Source organism: Cyanistes caeruleus, chromosome 2 (genome assembly GCF_971803275.1).
Source record: "Cyanistes caeruleus chromosome 2, bCyaCae1.hap1.1, whole genome shotgun sequence".
Taxonomy (NCBI): Eukaryota; Metazoa; Chordata; class Aves; order Passeriformes; family Paridae; genus Cyanistes; species Cyanistes caeruleus.
Window position 1 is genome coordinate 35,009,496 of NC_141702.1, and position 17,979 is coordinate 35,027,474.

Below are 17,979 nucleotides of genomic sequence, written 5' to 3' on the forward strand. Positions count from 1 at the left end.
GTTAGAGCAAACAAAACAACACCCTTATGCAAACTACATTTATGAACACCTCCTGAAGACATTTTCTGTCAGATATTTTTTAAAATAATAAAACCAATTGAAAACTGGAATACTTCTGAGACTTTCAAAAGATGTCTTGTGCACTTTAAATGTGCACTGCACATTTAAAACAAACCAACAAACAAAATTGTTCCTACACAATTGTTTAGGACACAAAGCTGGAACTACTAACAGAAAACCAGCATCTTCTACATTTGTAATCCAGAATTCAGGAAGTCTTCCTCTGCAGCTTCAGGAATATTCTTTTGTACTTCTCCTTTGCTACTCAGCCCTGCTGTTGTAAGAAAATTTTGTACCTTGTCAAAAGACTGGAATTTCCATTTATTTGTGAAAGAGGAACTTGATATTCCCACTCCTCTTACACTGAGTCATATTGTTATTTATTAATTCCCTCTTAGTCCTGCTTCTGTGTTTTAAAGATGGATTAGAAGGTGAAAAAGATAAAAATTTACTCTAGGTGATCTCCAGGGAAAATTCTCCTCAAAAAAAAAAAAAAAAATCAGTTTTGGAAATAATTTGACTAAAACTCAGCCAAATAAAGGACATGGGAAACAGAATGGGTAGGAAGGAACAGTTTGGGTTGGAAGGGGCTTTTGAAGGTCGTCTAGTTACAATCTCCCTGCAACAAGCCAAGCCACCTTTTACTAAAATCAGGTTGCTCAGAGCCCCATTCCAGCCTGGCTTTGAATATTTTCAGGGATAGGGCAAGTACCACTACTGTGGGCAACTTTTTCTGGTGCATCACTACTTTCACTGTAAAAAATATCTTCCTTGTATCTGGTCTAAACTGACCCTCATTCAAACTAAAGCCATTCCCCCTTGTGCTATTACCACAGGCCCTGGAAAAAATTCCTCTCCAGCTCTCTTGTAGACCCCCTTTAGATACTGAAGGGGCTATAAGTTCACCCCAGGGAGAGGGGAGGTCAAAGGTCTCACAGAAGTCCTTAGGGAGATTGACTTCCATGCTAATCAATCAGCTACACAACAGTGCAGGAAAGGAGATTATACCAAGAGCTGTCTCATTTGAGAAAATAAAAGTCCAGTAGTAAACAAGTGCCTCTGCAGCTAGGAACCAGGGTCCACAGCCAAAAGAGGGTACAAGTCCAAGGAACTTTGCTGACATGTTGATACACCCTAGAGTACATTCTCACAGCTTCAGCTAAGGGGTACAGGCACCAAAATGCTAAATGCTTCTAAAAGTATCTAATATAAAAAAAGGAAACCCTTTTTTCCAAAAAAACTATTTGAACATAGGCTGAGACTTGTTGCCTCAATCCACTTACTGAGATTATAGCTACCAGCATTCTCCATTCAAACCATTTCTATCAAGCAGAGACTGCTTTTTCAAATTGAAGTATTTTGTGTAATTTACAGTGCTCTTATTTTATAGCTTTTTTTTTCTTACTTTCCAGGCCATCCCAGAAGGAATGAATCTAGAAAGTAAAAGCAGGAAAACCAAGAAGAAAAGGAGGAAGAAAGATGTAAGAGAGAAAACAAAAATTGACACTGAAAATATATTTCAAAATATCAGAAAAAGCTAAAAAAAAAATAATTGTGGAGAAGTATCATCAGGATCCAATGAGGGTCTTTCAGTTTACTGTCTCATCTCCTGGTGAAACTACTTGCAGAAATATACTTCAGTAGAGTAATTAGTCAACAAAAGTGCAAACAGGTGGAGACCCAAGACTGAGGAAGAGAATCCATCCTGCCAAGCTGGCATCACATCCATGACCTGCTGGCTCCAGCTCTCTGCAAGTTATAATGCCCATATCCCTAAAAGCAGTTAGTGCACTTAACAGGGCTCAGTGGAAATGAAGCACCTACATAATGGTTAGTCACCTAAATATCTTTGCAGATCCAGGTCTTGTTTCAGCAAAGGGCACAATAAGGCAGTATTTGTCATGGAAATTGAGATTCTCCACATTACCAGTGACAGAAATCGCTAAAGAAGGTCCCAAGCTGAGCAGCTTTATTCCATGTGTGCACATGTGACCATGTGTATAGCAGCAGCTACTTTTCTGAGCAAATATGCACATTTACACTTGGTTCCCAGGGAAACAATTACAAGAACACTGAAATACGGAAAGATTCTTGCTGTATCAGGTGTTTTCATAATAGAAAGTTTGTACATAAACATAGTCCTCAAAAAAAAAAAATTAAAAAAAAATAAAAAAGGAAGTGTGACTCAAGGTAAAAAGCATCCAGGGCAGAACAGAAAGTAAGCTGACAACCAGTGAACCCAAAGAGCCCCCAAAGAAGAAGTGTCTGCCAGCAGAGCCAGCCATGGCGTCAGCCAAAGAACTCAGCCACAAAGCCAGACACGGCTGCTGGAAAAACACATTCCAGGTCCTACACACTGCTGCCAAGTCCACCCCATGATTATAGTCACGGACTTTGGAGAACCCAGAGGAAGAAGGTGAAAAGGAATAGGATCAACCTTGCCTACAGGGAGAAAATGCGGTGCCAAGGTAACACAAAAATTACTGGTTAGTCCGGTCTGACTTTGTTCTTGCCCTACTTTAATGATGAGTCTAGCTACGGTCTTTCAAAGTTTAAAGGAGACTTTGTAATTTTTGGCAACAAATCTAGTTTTCATATCAAACATGATAATGGCCTTACATTACGTGGATTTATGGCCCAATGGATTCCAAAGTGGTTTACAAACTTCAGCTGAGACATGGCCAGTGTATACAGGGACCTCTTCTTTCACCACTGAAATGTGCTCAGCCTCTAAGACAACCTGTCACAAATGCTTAGCAAAGCACAGAAGCACTTCACAGTGTTTTAGGCCAGGATATAGTGAATGCTTTGCATTACTGAATCTGAACAGGAAGAAGGAACTGACATAATTATGTGAGCAGATATTCAGCTGCACTCACACTCCTTCTCCACTCCTGCTCTGAAACTGTTACTACAGTGCCTTTTAGTCTTACAGTTTGATGACCTTTCTTTTTCAAAGTCTCTTTGGGTAATGTCCTCAGCTACACAGTTGGATTCTCCTTCTCATGTGACTGGTGTATCTACTGGACTCACCAGTGGTTATCCCTTCACATACATGTCCTGGTGCGGTTCCCAGCCAGATTCAACTTCTTCTGGGACAGAAATATATAAAGGCCAATAAAATTCTGAGTGAAGTCTAGTAGATCTCTTCCCCTTTGTTTATTTACTGCACAGTGATAATTTACCATATACAATGCTTTCTTTCATAGGCATTGATGTATTTGACGTCCACAAAAATAAAAAAAAAAATACAAACAGCCAAAAAACAAAAAAAAAACAACCCAAACCACCATTTCACAAGCAATACAAAGTTTTTCAGGCCCAATGTCAACATAAACATTCATCTTAGCCACAATTTGATTTCTTTCCCTAATTCTATGACAAAATGATCATTTTACTTTAAAATCTCTATTAAACATGTAAATCTTGTGGCCTTTTCAAAGTTAAGAAAATGGCAAATTATTTCATCCCTTACAAAAAAAGTTTTGTAAAGCTAAGCAGATTCATTTGTGCAACATCTAGAAAGTTTGATGGATTTTGAAATGAGACAAAATATCTAATGCAGATTTTCAGGCAAAGCAACAACAGAATCAAAGATATTCTAAACAAAATAAAATCAAACACACTTTGAAACTTCACCTCCAAGACAGGGATATAGGCACACATTTCCCTTCAAGGGATGCTAGAGAAAAAATATTTCCAAATTCAGTTGTTTTAAACTTTCTTTTTCCTCTCTCTTTAAGTATTTTCTCTAGCAACAGGGCTGATTTTTACAGTTGTCACTCACTGCATCGAAAAGTCACCCATCCAGTGCCACTATGGACTCATGTCAGGATAATCATTTTAAGAATGTCAAACTCTGATTTTTTTATATTTTCAGCTTTTGAAAAACAGATGGTGTTTTCCAAAGGTAAAATGTTTCTGGTCCTGTGTGAGAAAGAAATATTAACTGTCACTGACTGAAAATTTCAACCTAATACTGAGCAGATGGTCCCACCCCTTTCAGTTCACCTGAATGTGTCACACAGTCCTATATTGTGCATCCAAGAACAGATTCAGGCCTTCTTCATATGGTAGATGTACTATCACTTCACAAGGACCAGGTAGGAAATCTGTAACAGTCTAGAAGAGGTGATAAAAATATGACAAAATTGACTACATTTGCCTCAGGAAACTTCTACAAATCAGGTGCATGTTAGCCTTGGAAACTTCTTTCAGAAGCTCATACATACTAGAAAATCTGAAATAAAACTATTTATTATACCTCTTAACAATGTCATTACACATCTAGTAAAAACAAGCAGATGTAAAAGTCAAGCCTGTCAATCTCAAACTGGGATGTATCTCGACGCTCTTATTTTCCTTAAAAACCTTCTTATACCCAAAAAGTGAGAAGAACGTGCTAGACCTGGATCCCATGGTCTGACTTCTCAGGTCTTTAACTCAGCAGGTTGAACTTGGCTGACTCCTGGGAGTGCAGCACACCAATCAGGCACCAGGGCCCTGGTTTGATTTGCAGATATCCAGAGATGGAGACACCAACTGTGGTATTTTCCAAAGATTAGTCTTTTCCCTGATAAAACCTTGTGTCTTATTTCCAATAAGACTTTGTCTGGCTGCAGTTCCAGGCTATTGGTTTTCATTATTCCTTGGGCAAATAAACCTCTTCATAATCATACACACAGATACACAGCCCTGACGCTCCTATCTTGATTTCTCTGCAGCTCCCAGAGATCTGAACAGATGGCAAAGGCAGATTAGCTCATGTGTTGAAAAGGGGAAAGCCCAGCTAGAGAAAATATTGCACTTAAAAAAGTTTTTTGTTGGTTTTGTTTTTTTGGTTTTGTTTTTTTGTTTGTTTTTAAGAAGACAACAGCACCCACAAAGACATGCAGCATTTTGAGACTACAGTCTTTTCTTGAACTGCTCACCACCAGCTTCTTGCTGAAGAGCCGTCTCCACAGAATTCCTCCCCACAGCCGCTATTGGTGAAAATACTTTTCCTGCTCCAATTTCTCTTTATGGGGGATCCAAATTTCTTCCTTGGCTTGCCACGTTTCAAAGGGAATTATACAATGCCAATCTCTTCCAGTGCTTCTTTGTTGGACTGCTACTCTTAGCTGAGGTGGCTGTAGAAAATCACACCAGCATTTTAATGAGGAATTCAGAGAAGTTAAAAGACCTTTCCATTGGTGTTTAAATCTCACACAAACACCAGGCTGCAGCTGTAGCCTTTGCTGCTTATGGATAAATGTATTATTTTAGAACATGGCCAAGACCTCCTTCTAGGAGGTCCTGCAGGAGTGGAGCCAACAAGTGATTATGAAAGGCAGCCTAAAGAACATTTGACACTGTTTTCTGCCTACGCTTAACAAGCACCTCGTAGTTCGGGCTGCAGTTTGCACGATTTTGGCTTTTAGAAAATATGAAACACCTTAGTAGATGGATTTTACGTCTAGGAGATTCCATCTGAGGCACTGAACCCACCCAGTTTTATTACTTTCAAAAGGTTGGGGAAAGCTTCAAAGTCACATCTGACAACTTCATGAATTTATTCTAAAAAAAATATCTGGAACTTTGGCATCCATGCACTTTTTTTAAAAAATAAACACATACAAAAAAGATCTGCACTTCAAATAAATCTCACTAGACTTATTTGCTTAAGCTAAAATCAATGAATTTGTTCATTATTATGTATTTCATTTCCTTTGAATAAGTAAGCCTTTATTTACTACCTTTTGAGATACTACTCAGTATGTCACTCACAGCTGTAGTCTGCATTGTGATCCAGTCACTGGGATGGGAGAACCAGCTGGCAGCTGAGAACATTTGAGTGAAATAAAAGCCAAGAGCAGAAGCTGCAGACTGGGCAGAGCAACAAAGGTGAAGAGAAGGGCATCATCTGTTCTGGGAGAGAAGCCGGGACCACTGTCAAGAACAAACTTCCGAGGACTACAGATGGTTTGTCCCCCTGTCCATGTCTTTTCTCATTATTTTAATGAGACACCCAGGACTTGACCCACAAAGGGACTCAGGTAAATGATGACTGTCTTATACACTGCATGGCCATTAGGATCAATTCCACAGCACTGAACAGCCACTGGTGCTCTCTACACTCTGCACAGGGCTATCAAGCAGGTGAAGATTGGATCGAGAATGGGGTCATACTGGAAAACCAACAGAAAGTGCTAGAGAGAAGTGTCTTATAGCTTGCCCATTTAGGATTTTAATTTCATGTTAAATAGTGTAGACCCCTAAAAGACAATTAGAGCTCAGCTCTGGTCTCGCCCAAATAACATTCACTTACTCAGATGCAAAGACACCTCTCAAGTTATATGAAATTTGCATTTATTTCTAGAGGGCAGTCCAGCTTCAAAAGGAAGGCTGAAAACTGCCTCTTACAGTGCTAATTTGGTCAATATACTTCTCCACCAGAGTTTTTCTGGAAGAAGAACTAACCTAGGTTCCCCACTCTTTAGCAGAGAACAGCAGCATATTTGTGAAGTGGTGCTGACTGCTAGCTTATTTGTCCTGACCACACTGGTCTGTCCTGGAGGTGTCCATCAGAGGAGCACCACCAAATCTGAGGACACCCAAGTGATGGAGGTGGTGTACCCTGATAAGACAGGCAAGAGGTACTCTGCTGATGTATTACCTGCTGCCCACAACTTTAGCCCAGAGGGACTAAATCGGAAATAGGAAATAAATAGGAAATAGGGACTAAATTGGAATAGGAAGGAAACAAAAGCCTTTTGCGACATCTGACCTCGGCATCTGAGAAAAGTAGGTTCTCATCCACAGGATGAGATCAATAGAATTATGGGGGCAAGGGACAAAAGAGAAAGAGCAAGCAGAGGAAGGCACTACAAAGCAGGAAGAAAGGGGGAAAAATGAACAAATGACAAAAGGATCATGACAAATTTCCACGTAAACTTGAAGTCACAAATGAGAAAAGAAGAAATTAGAAGTTCCAAATGAGGAAAGATGAAATCAGAAGCTCCCTTTGAGACCATTAAGGAAGGAGTCTGGACAAGCAATCTAATAAATGAGAGGGAAGGCTGGACTTGGGCAGGCCTTCAACATTTAATTAAGAATGGAGCAGGGTGACTCCGTCCAAGAAGGAGCTCAGAGGCTAAAAAAAAGAATGGAGAACAACATATACCAAGGAATCATGTAGGGTTACTAGCCCTCTGTTCAGAGTTTTGAGCCTGGCAGCTCAGACAACCAGTGACTGAAATACTTCAAAGAGATGCACAGGAGAGCAAGACCACTGGAAGGACAATTACTAAGCAGAAATCCAGATAGAGAAAAGTCAGCAAGCCAGACAATGATGTGAAGAAAGAGCTCAACTTCGCCCACGCAATAGACACATTTTTTTGGGCCAGTAAGCTTTCCAGCATTCCAACACTTCTTGTCCTCTGGAATCTGGTATCAGAAAAAATGACTAATTCAAGAATTTCAGGTAGAGAACAATTGTAGTTGACACTGCTGCATTTCTAAAAGTATGCATTACTAAACCAAAAGTGCACAAAGTCTCAACGAAGTCGCTATGCTACTCTACGTTCAAAATTAATCGTTACAAAAATACCTGCAGGAACCAGATAGTGATTTCCACCATCATACTCCAAAGTCTGCAGTTTCCTGGGCCTAGCTTAGTTATCCCTAGTAGTCTAGGAACAGGTTAGCTCTAGACTGTTTAAAATCCTCATTCTTCAAATTCAAATACAAGATTCAGCAATTTGTCATCAAGTTGATTAAGCTTTCACCCTCCTACCTGCTACCCCTGGATATGCAACTAAGCATATTACCACTGAAAATGAACCAAAATGATTGGTAGACTGTGGAAGTGAAATTATAAGTAATGGAGCGTGTCTTACAACATAAGGTGAATTATATATGCAGCTAGTTAGGACAAGTATGCTTGAGGATTCTCATTTGGGGTGCTAAGACAGTTATTTATTTGTTACACAGTTCACAACTAGTTGCTAGCATACCTTGTTCTCTCTTCTTTATTTCCTTTTTTTCATTTTATGTGGAATGTCAGGACAGGTACTCTTTTCAAGTTTGGAGAGGAGGACAAAAGTTTTGTTTCTTTAAAATGGTCTGTCCTTTTTGTTCATGTATGTAATGCCTAATGTAGGTCTGTAATGGAAAATATGGTTAAAATATTTTCTAGAGGAAAAGGTCAGCCTAAACAAGAAAGAAGAATGATCTCATATTTCTGACAGCTCAGATACAAGCAAATCTTTGCACCAATAAGTTATGTCATCTGTTAAATTCACATAAGCAGAATACCTCTGTAGATTTTGCACTGTTATGACAAGACTGTAGAGGACAGGGGTAAATATTCCATATGAAAAGCTATCTATACAAGGTTACTTGTATCTATTATTGTCTTTAAATAAATCAACCGAGAATTAAAGCCAGCATGGTTTTCTGTTCTGTCTTCAGAGACCTAAGCTGTGCCACATTAAAAAACACAGTAAGCATAAATTTATATTTGGCCAGAATTACACGGAAAGCCATACCTTAGTATCTTACTCATTGAGATACTGTCCATCCTGACCTTGGCTACAGCTTCATATTTTACACACTATTACTGTCATAGTAACAGACAGAGCCAGCAATAATTTGCTCATACAATTTACAATACATTGTCTCCCAGCCACACTGAGGTCTCTTTAACCACCAGCAGATGTGTTGCTTGTATTAGCTATATTTGAACAAAACAGAGTCTATTCAGCCCTAAAGTCCCAATGGCTGGTTGGCTGTGTCCTGAGTTTAGAGTATAGATAATTTGGTGCTCATTCCATTGTAACTAATTACAGCACAGCTGAGGAGACCCAGAAGTTTTAGCCCACAACCTGCTGATTAAATTTCATGTGCTTCTCCCCTTGGTGGCATCTGAGTTTTAGGAGTCCACACTCAGAAAGGTTAATTGGTAATTAACACTGTAGATGTTCTGTAATGTTCAATTCTTAAGGTTCTTTCTATGTGAATAATAACCAAAATTTCTTTCACTACAACATTAACATATTAATATTAATAATTAACATATTAATATTAACATATTAAATGTCACTTATTAAATTCTCGGCATTTATGCTTCATAATCAAGCCACAAACTTGTACAAAAATTTATATATTCATGTTAATATTCCTGAAAAATAAATAAATGCTAAGAAGAAAAACACCATCATTGTTGTCCCACATGAAAGACAGAAGAGCTGTGGTATTCATTAATGTGTAGGTATGCACCTACTTCTATAAGCAAAGACACTAAAGGAAAAGAAAAAAAAAAAAGAAAGCCTTTGTTCTAAGTTTGGGTTCCTCATACAGCAATACAAATGTACCCAGCACAGTGCAATAAAGAATGCAGTTTAAATTACATTTTTTCTGGATATAAAGCCATTCTGAAAACAGGGTGATCCTAACACTCAGTTAGGATCAGAAAATAACCTAAACTAGTAATCCCTGAACTCAAATTTATTTGGACAGAAACGCTGTGTAGCTTCAAGGATCAGTAGGCTGAGAGCTATGACTGCTATTTTTAACAGCCAAAGTAGACAAAGAATTGCCTTCTCATAAGGTTCCCCAGAAAACTTTTGCTTCCTATTGAAAGAATATGAAGGAAAGAGAAACAGCTCAGAAAGCTGCAACATATTTTACCCCTTTTTTGCTAATTTTTGCTCTTTTACTTTTCAGAATAAGACAAGGAACAAGGCAAGTCTGAAATAAATGGAGTTGACTTAGGCTGTCTGTATGTTCCTCTGCTTATTTACCCCTTTTTCTATCACTATTTCTCCACATTTTACCCATCATACTGCCTTTTCTTTTTAATACCTTTATCCCATTGTTTATTTCCCTTCCTGGTATCTGTAATATCCATCTTTGACATCTGGTTATTAAACCTACCATTGTAGCACAATGTAAAACATGGAGTTTATAAAACTTGTTGCTTATTTTGATGGTGTGGCTCCACAGCCCAAAGATTTTGCTTTTAAGCCTGACATATCCATTCTGCAAGGGATTCATACAGCTGTAGAGATGTTGTTATGCTTACTAGAAAATGAGAAATTTAGGTTCAGAACTTCCCCTTCTTCTTGCTGCCTCCACAGGAGACAGTATTTCTCTAAGCTGATCCCCAGCTGCTTTATTGGACCCTTGAGTCCGTTGCCAGATAATACATAACCCCAAACAGCCTTAAGTTTGCTGGAAGTTCCTGAAGGGTCTGGATGCAGGAACACTGCAACTCAGAAAAAGGCAGCTTTATACTTCCTCCCCTGGGTGCCCTTTTTGCTCTTTGGACATAATAGAGTATCCGGACTTCATATTTCACTCTTTTCTCTCTGCTTCCCTTTCTGGAATGCCAATGTATGTCAGGCCTTATGTCTAAAAATCTAGGTGAATTTGCTATAAAGTTAGATGTTGGTTTAATTACTGCAGACTGGACGTTCAATCCTTCTGCTGCTTCGCTCTAGAGAATCACAATGCCTGAACTGTCAAGCATTGGCAATGGTTCTCTAGGATCTTTTGTTCTTATATAATAATATTCATCTTAGTTGTGATGATTATGCAACGAAGGTCCTTATTCCTTTTCTTAAGATGGTTTTGCTTAGTTCCAAAACATCTCCAAATTTTCTGAACTTCGGGGTAGTAATTGTCATCAGAATAGATAATTTTGCTCTTATACAGCTCTTCATTGTTCTTCCCAGCTGCCTGTAAAAAATCATTGCTGAGTTTGATAATTCTAGAAACAGAAAACAACATATCTTGAGGGGTTTTGTGCTTCTGCCTTATAGGATCTTTACATAAGCCTATCAAAATGCAAGAATTGTGTAAGTGACAGAGACAACATTCCCACGTTTTAGTTATTTTCTGTGTTTTTAGGAATGCCATAAATCCTGTCATTGCTTCTCCTTTGAGCAGTTTTCTAAATCACCACATTTTACTCTTTGGAGCCTGTTCTGTTTTACCAGGAAAAATGAGATGTGTGTTCCCTGCACAAGGTTAATCGATAAAATCTTTACAGTCTCTTCTCATCTGGCCAGCTTCACTTTAATTTCAGTAACAGTGCTGTCAGCTCACTCAGAGAGGCAGTTTAAGCTTTCTGAAGCCTTTGTACTTCATTTCCCCATTCCTTTACTCTTTATTGCTAACCCTTTTGAATGTATTATCCAAGCTTCTGATAGGCAATGGTTTTCACAAAACCCAGTCTCTTCAAGTCATGTTACCTCATGAAAACATCCATTTTTAAGAGTACCTGTTAACCCTCAAGGGTGTGGAAGATTACTTGGAAAGCATGTTTTATGTACATGAAATACTGAAAAAACAGGGTACAAATATATTCAAATGTGTACTGTTTCTTAAAGTTCTTCTTCTTAATCTTGTGATTTTGAGTTCTGATTCATGATTTTCAAATGCCTGAGACTGGCAGTGATATTTGTTCCCAAAGTAGAGCAAATTTTCTTTTTGGCCAGCTGGGTACCTCAGAACAGTTCTGGACTAGAGTCACTCTGCATCTCACCACTTAAGCCACTTTCCCCAGCAGTTGCTTAATACCATACTTCACCTTCCTTTCTGATGGAAAAGACTCTTACGAGTGTTCCAAGTCCTTTTACATCCATTTTTTCACCGTCTAAGTGTTGAGGAGGATAAAGTGTGGCAGGCAACATTTATTTTAAAGACATATTTTCCAATATCAGTCACATTTACACATGCATCTCTGCAGCTCATACACACAGACACATCAGCAGACTGAGTGCTGCAAGAGCAGCAATGAATGCTCAAGGACAGTCAGGATTTCTTTCTTCCAGACTGTTTGGTGCTTGTGCTAAATACCTCAACACAGCCCAAGATTTGATGAAGCTGAATGTTTTGGACAATACTGTGGAAGGCTGCCAACATCACCCTTAAAATTAAAAAAAAAAAAAGCATGAAATATTATATTAAATTTTATGATTCTGAGAAAAGTGAGCTATTTATTCAGGATAAGTTTTATGACTGAAATAGATTTTTTTAATTGGCAATTTCACTGTACTTTATTTTTTCAGATCCATCTGTCTGAAAAAATAAATGGAACAAGAACTGAAACAGTGCACAGTACTTTAGCAGGGTACCAGGGTGGTTTAAAATTTTTAATATTAATGCACTAAAAATATCTACTCTTTTTCCAGTCCTGTCATTGTAATATTTGTGAACCTGAGATTTTATAGTCATAGCATTCTAGTTTTTAATTAAGGAAATTAAGAATAAGCTTAAATAATGGACATTAAAAACAAGGAAGAAAGAATAGTTAATCAAACATAACTCAGATTTAATCTTCCTTCTATCATGGCCTAAAGATTACTGCATAAGCAATAAACTCAAATAAAAATGACCCTAGACAGACCTGACAGGAAAACTGGGAGCTGGGTTGTGAAATATTCAAAGTACTGCAAACACAAAAGCATGAAAAGGCCTCTTGGGCAAGTCTGTAAAAGATATTTTTAAATACAACCTGAGGAGATCTGGGAAACACTGAAGAAATTTAAAATCATCACCAGGGAGGGTAGGATACCCTCACACTTAATGATCAGATCCACAGAAGATTACAAAATACAAAAGCTACAAATCCAGGAAATCGGAACTGACAGAATAGTTAGAACTGGGAGACTACAGCAGGCGTTGTGACAGTACCAACACATCCTTGTCGTGTTCCTGCTCATTTTTAATATATGCTTACAGCCAGGACAGTGGTAAAGGAGCCCTTGCTCGGATCTGCTAAGAAAAATCTCATTGCTTTATGACTTAAGCACAGATATTATGCATTTGTATCAACCTGTTGGACTACTGAGCAACCCACTGCAATGATTTTTCCAAATTACTTTTAAATGGAATGAATATCCAACAAATTTTACATTCTGCAGCATCACACACCTAATTTTTTATTAAAATAAATTGTTATTCCAATAGTCATAGATTTAATCTTTAAAAAGAAAGAAATTTATTTCCAAAATATTCCTTTTAGAGATCTTTTAAATGAAAAAAATCCTTCAAAGTGAAGGTTTGTCTTTAAATAAATAACAAATTTTAAGGAAATTAGGATACAATGTGTTTTAAAATCTACAGCTTGGTGTGTTAAATAGCAAATACATAATCCAAGAATAGTTCTTTTTCTGTTCCCAGTTGTCTAGAAGTAAAGTCAAAAATGTTTCTAAACAGCAGGATTAAAATACTGCACATTACTTATTATGCAGCTAGCAGCTGTACTATCCTCTGCAAGCTTAGCTTTTCCAAATGATTAGAGCTACATATTACAAAATCATGGTCTGTTTACTTTTCTATCTAATACCTATAATTTGCAGTCTGAATAGAAGTGCTTTAGGTTCCAACTCAAATAACAGTAGGTTTTGAAGCTGTAGCCTCAAGAACTTTAATCATGTGCTATATGGAACAAGCTCTAAATATTAAGGAGAATATGAGGTCCACCAGCTAAATAAAAGGCTGGGATCCAGCAACATGTCTCTGCAAACACAAGCTAAATCTCACTCTCTGTGTGACCTTGAGCAAGCTACTTGATCTTTTTGTGCCTTGACAAGACAATTATCAAAACTTGGACTTCTCTGACTAACAGATGTTTCTGTGCATCAGCATAGAGAATACTAGAGTAAACACATTACTGAAAACATTCATGACAATAAAACGATGTGGAACCAAATTTCTTTCATTCCCTGTGATTTGCATCTTCATAATTCTTACTGCACTCACAGACAAAGCCACTTAAACCATGAGATCACTTGTTTTCCAACAAATTAAGTCCCAATACTTGCCAATCATTCTGCTTCAGAGGTCAACAAAGATAAAGTTCTTCTCTTCCTTGCATAGATCCTTAAGACCATTAGAATTACATCTATTTGCAAGAAGTACTCACAAAGCTAACAAGTTCCAAATGTTTCCTTTTCTTAAATGCATGTTTGCTTCAAATCACATGTTTTTGATCTGCACAGACTCCCCACTTCTTATTTATCTCAAGTATATGCTGTCCAAAGGATAACATAACTAACACAATTTAGAAAATATATTTTTTTTACTATCACACAAACTGTTGAGCTAGACAAGAAAAACACTGCCTTCTCATTACCAAATTATGAAGTCAGTAGTACCAGACTTCATAATAAATAAACTCCATAAGTAAAATACTAATTGCAGAGAATATCATTAGTAGACATGATTACTTAAAATAGGCCTAGCCATAATTAACACTAAATACACCATGGTAAAAGGTTTGAATACCTTGGAGTCACAATCACACTTACCTAATCAGAGTAGGTTCATTGCATACTATCCCAAGGTGATCATTCAAAGGTTATGTGCTTATTCAAGGCCCATCTTCAATTCTAGGTGTATTGAAGAGGGGGAGGGAAATGCTTCTGAGGGTGGGACATCCCACTCCAGACCAGCTGATTAAAGTAACCTGTGTCAGTGCAGAGACAGTCTAGATGAAACTCCTAGTTGGGTTAGCAGGTTGACCACCTAAATTCAGGTGAGAAAACAGCCAGCCAAATGTGGGAATTCTTAATGATACCAGGCAAAGAATGTAAAAATTAACCAAGGTCAATAAGTTTGTTAGATGGCAAAATACTTCTAGGTCTCTGCTTCTTTTATGTGTAATGCTTGGTCATTCTTGCTTGGTAGAAAGAAATTTGAAGCATCTTAAAACTATCTGGTTTCTGGATTTTTTAAATTTATAAATATATATAAATTTATATTATAGCCCTGTTTAAGCAGAGGGTTGGTTTGGAGAGTTTTGAGGGGATGTTTTTGCTTTGTTTAACATAAAAAAGTCCACTAAAAATTATTACTTCCACTTAGGGCCCTTATATGTGAATCCATATTTTCCTAAGGATTCAACCTTGTTAAACAACCTTTCTAAGGTTGTTTAACAGTTTGGCTTTGTAAAATGAGGTATAAAATTCAGGTATAAAATAATACAGGGATAAACCAGAATCTCTCTGGTGTCTCAGACTAATTCCAGAAGGTCATCCAACAACAGCAATTATATGTAATGTATCATATATGCATCTTGTCATATCACAGCAAGAACCTATTTCATACCAAAAGGAATCTAAAGAGATTTTGGCAAGGAAACAAGAGATTCTCAGGACACATAAGCCAGTGAGGCTCTGGTGGCATCCATTCTTCCAACAAATTAATGGGGACTAGAACTAGCTGTAGAGCTGGAAAGGAAAGATAAAAGGGTAATTTAAAAGAATCTGTGAGCAACACTGATGGAATTATGCTTTCAGTTTGAGTCTGGTATGAATGCAAAAGAGGTTTTCTCCAGACAAGTGGCAATTTTTTTCTTTGCCACTCATATCAAAATAGCTCCAGAAATTTGCACTTAGCTCTAGCTGCAATGTCATGAGTTTTCTCTCCGTTCTTATCTATTCTTAGATACATTGAAAACCTAACAATGCCAAGTGCTTGAAAGATGTTTTCACAAGACAGTCTAGTCTTTCACCCATTTCCATGCAGTGAATGAAATACTGACATATAAAGATATTAATCCAAGAAGCATTTTTGCACTTCTAGGTTAAAGGAACCTCACAATAAAACCCTGCTGTATGTCAGTATCACACAGGCAGTTGTCATTACAACTGGCTCTGTCCAGATTTTTTTTACTGTGATCAGAGCTTGAAAACATGAAGCCTTTTGCCATACCTCTCAAGGAAAGAAAAGAAAAAAGACAAAACAGCCAAAAACCTGACTTATCTTTCCCAAAGCTGTAAATGCAAAGTGATGCTAGTTAGCAGGTTTCTAATGAGCCTTATGAATAAGTAATCAATTTCTTCTGGGACAAAACAAATTTTCAGACATCAGTTATACTGTGACTAGGGGAAGAGTTAGGTTTTGAGGGGATTTTTTTAAGCCAGTAAGAGTATATGGACTGTTCCTATGGATTGGCTTCACCTTGCTGTACATGGAACTAAAACATACAGGTTTTCCCTGTACAGAGAAGACCCAATTTAAATGTAATATTTTTTTTTTCTTTGAGAGCCCCACTGGAAGGCAACTTCATCAAGTCTCCTCCACAGTCACCTCCTGGCCCTGGCCAAGCAGGCACCCCAGGTCTACAGGAGGAGGATAAATGACAGCAAGGCTCATAGTAAACTCAGGGTGGAAGTGATGTGAATTCCCTCTTTCACCCCCCTTTTTGAATAGAACCCAGCATACCAGGAAGCTACCACCATTCCCCTGGACACTCAGTGTCCCCCGCCCCATCTTTTAGCAATCTCTTTCCCAGCTTTTATGCCATGAGATTTCAGCTTTCATCAGCTTTCCTCCTGGCTTAAGCAGTTTCTTGCTTCTTGGCCCCTTCTCAATTGGTAAAGGCTTGATTAGTACTGAACATTAGTCCTGAAATGAAATGGACAAAATAACCACAATGTAGTGGTTACAGACGCTCTTCTAACTTACAATCTAAATGTATTTGTACCACTTTGTAGCCCTGTGCCTTCCTTCCAAAGTTAGGTAAGACTGAGTAGTTAGTTCCCAGCTGTGTTAATCCTCTATTGTCCTAACCCACAAAATACATCTGTGAACTGTTTACATCCCTTGTCAGCCTTCATCCATCAGACTAAATATCAATTATTTTTAGTCTGCCCTCCTGAAGTAGGCTTCCTCTTCCACCCTCCTTTGCACCTGTTCCAATTTGAATAGTTTTTGTGTTTTTTAACATAAGCAGATAAAATTGTATGCAAATTCAGCTAAGGTCATATTGCTACCACACAGAAAAATTCCTCTTTTGTTTAATGCTTCTGCTAGCAATATTCTGCCTGAGATTTATATTTACTTTTTTCCCAGCTGTGCCACATCCTTGGCTCAGTCAGAAACTTTTGTCTTTCCCTGCTTTCAACTGCAGCTTCCTGCTTCACATAAAATTTAAGAGAAGCTATGGCAATGAATTGAAATGTGTTTAATAATGTCTTGCTCCACTTAATTTAGTCACAATGAAGATTAAATGTTATTTATAGTGCTATTTTACTTGTTTAGATTAGAAGAATTTCTTATTCTTGAAATTCTAATAACTCAAAAATTATGCCAACAGTTATAAACCAAATGTAGGCTGAAGAGCAGGCATCTGTGCTGGTCCGGGACTGCAGTTCCAGAAGCTTCAGCTTTGCTACTGTCAGCTTCAAAGCCTGACTACAGTTTCAAAGATGTCATCATCTTGCTGTAAAAATTAAGGCTATTTTAAGAGGTTCCTCAGCTGTTTATAGGGATTCAGCTCTCAGCACAGTCAACTCAAGAGGTGGGAGCACATGTCTGAGGACATCTCTGGCCTTCTCAGATGTGCATTGGACTTTCCCTCAGTGAACATTTAGTATCCTGAGATATCTGAGTGCTATCATGGAAATTAGCAATGAGTTGAGCACTGAAAGCCACAATCATGCTAAACTAACTCTGGTTGAAACATGAGGTTCCTTGTTTTTTCATATTTCTTGAAAAGGTCATGGCAAAATGACAGATTTACAGATCAGATAATCTTTCTCCAGCTGTTGCTGAAGCTGTGTCTCCTCCCATGGCCAGTTAAGCCAGCATTGTGGCTGTGAAGCATTAGTAGATCAGCAAACCCAGGGATCAAGGCCTTTCATAGATTATGATGCCAGGTAGATTATCCTTCATAATAGATAAAATTACTCAAATCTATACATCTCACAGTTGAAGGAGCTTTATCAGTGCTGTTTAACTTTTCCAGAAAGTGCAGAATTTCCTCTATAATTTTACTGGCTCATTTTGCTGATTGCCGGAGTGTGTGCACATTGGGAAGCTGGCCTTCCAGGCCATGCTCTCAGTTTTGTTCTTACTTTCCACCAATGATTTGTCACTGGATAAAACATCAGAGCCCTGGGACCATGATCTGAAATCCCAATTCTG

At 38.0% G+C, this 17,979-nt stretch overlaps 1 long non-coding RNA gene across 2 annotated transcripts; it reads right to left on the bottom strand.

Annotated features, from left to right (window-relative positions):
* Positions 1-3,204: 3,204 nt before the first annotated feature.
* Positions 3,205-14,484, bottom strand: LOC111925764 (uncharacterized). 2 transcript variants are annotated; one of them, XR_015283004.1, is made up of 5 exons: positions 14,358-14,484; positions 8,055-8,202; positions 4,992-5,189; positions 4,072-4,182; positions 3,205-3,987 (listed from the first exon to the last, which is right to left on the bottom strand). It is a non-coding gene; the product is annotated as an uncharacterized LOC111925764 (long non-coding RNA). The 2 variants fall into 2 exon arrangements; XR_015283003.1 differs by lacking the exons at positions 3,205-3,987; positions 4,072-4,182 and having other exon boundaries at positions 4,302-5,189.
* Between the last annotated feature and the right edge of the window lie 3,495 nt (positions 14,485-17,979).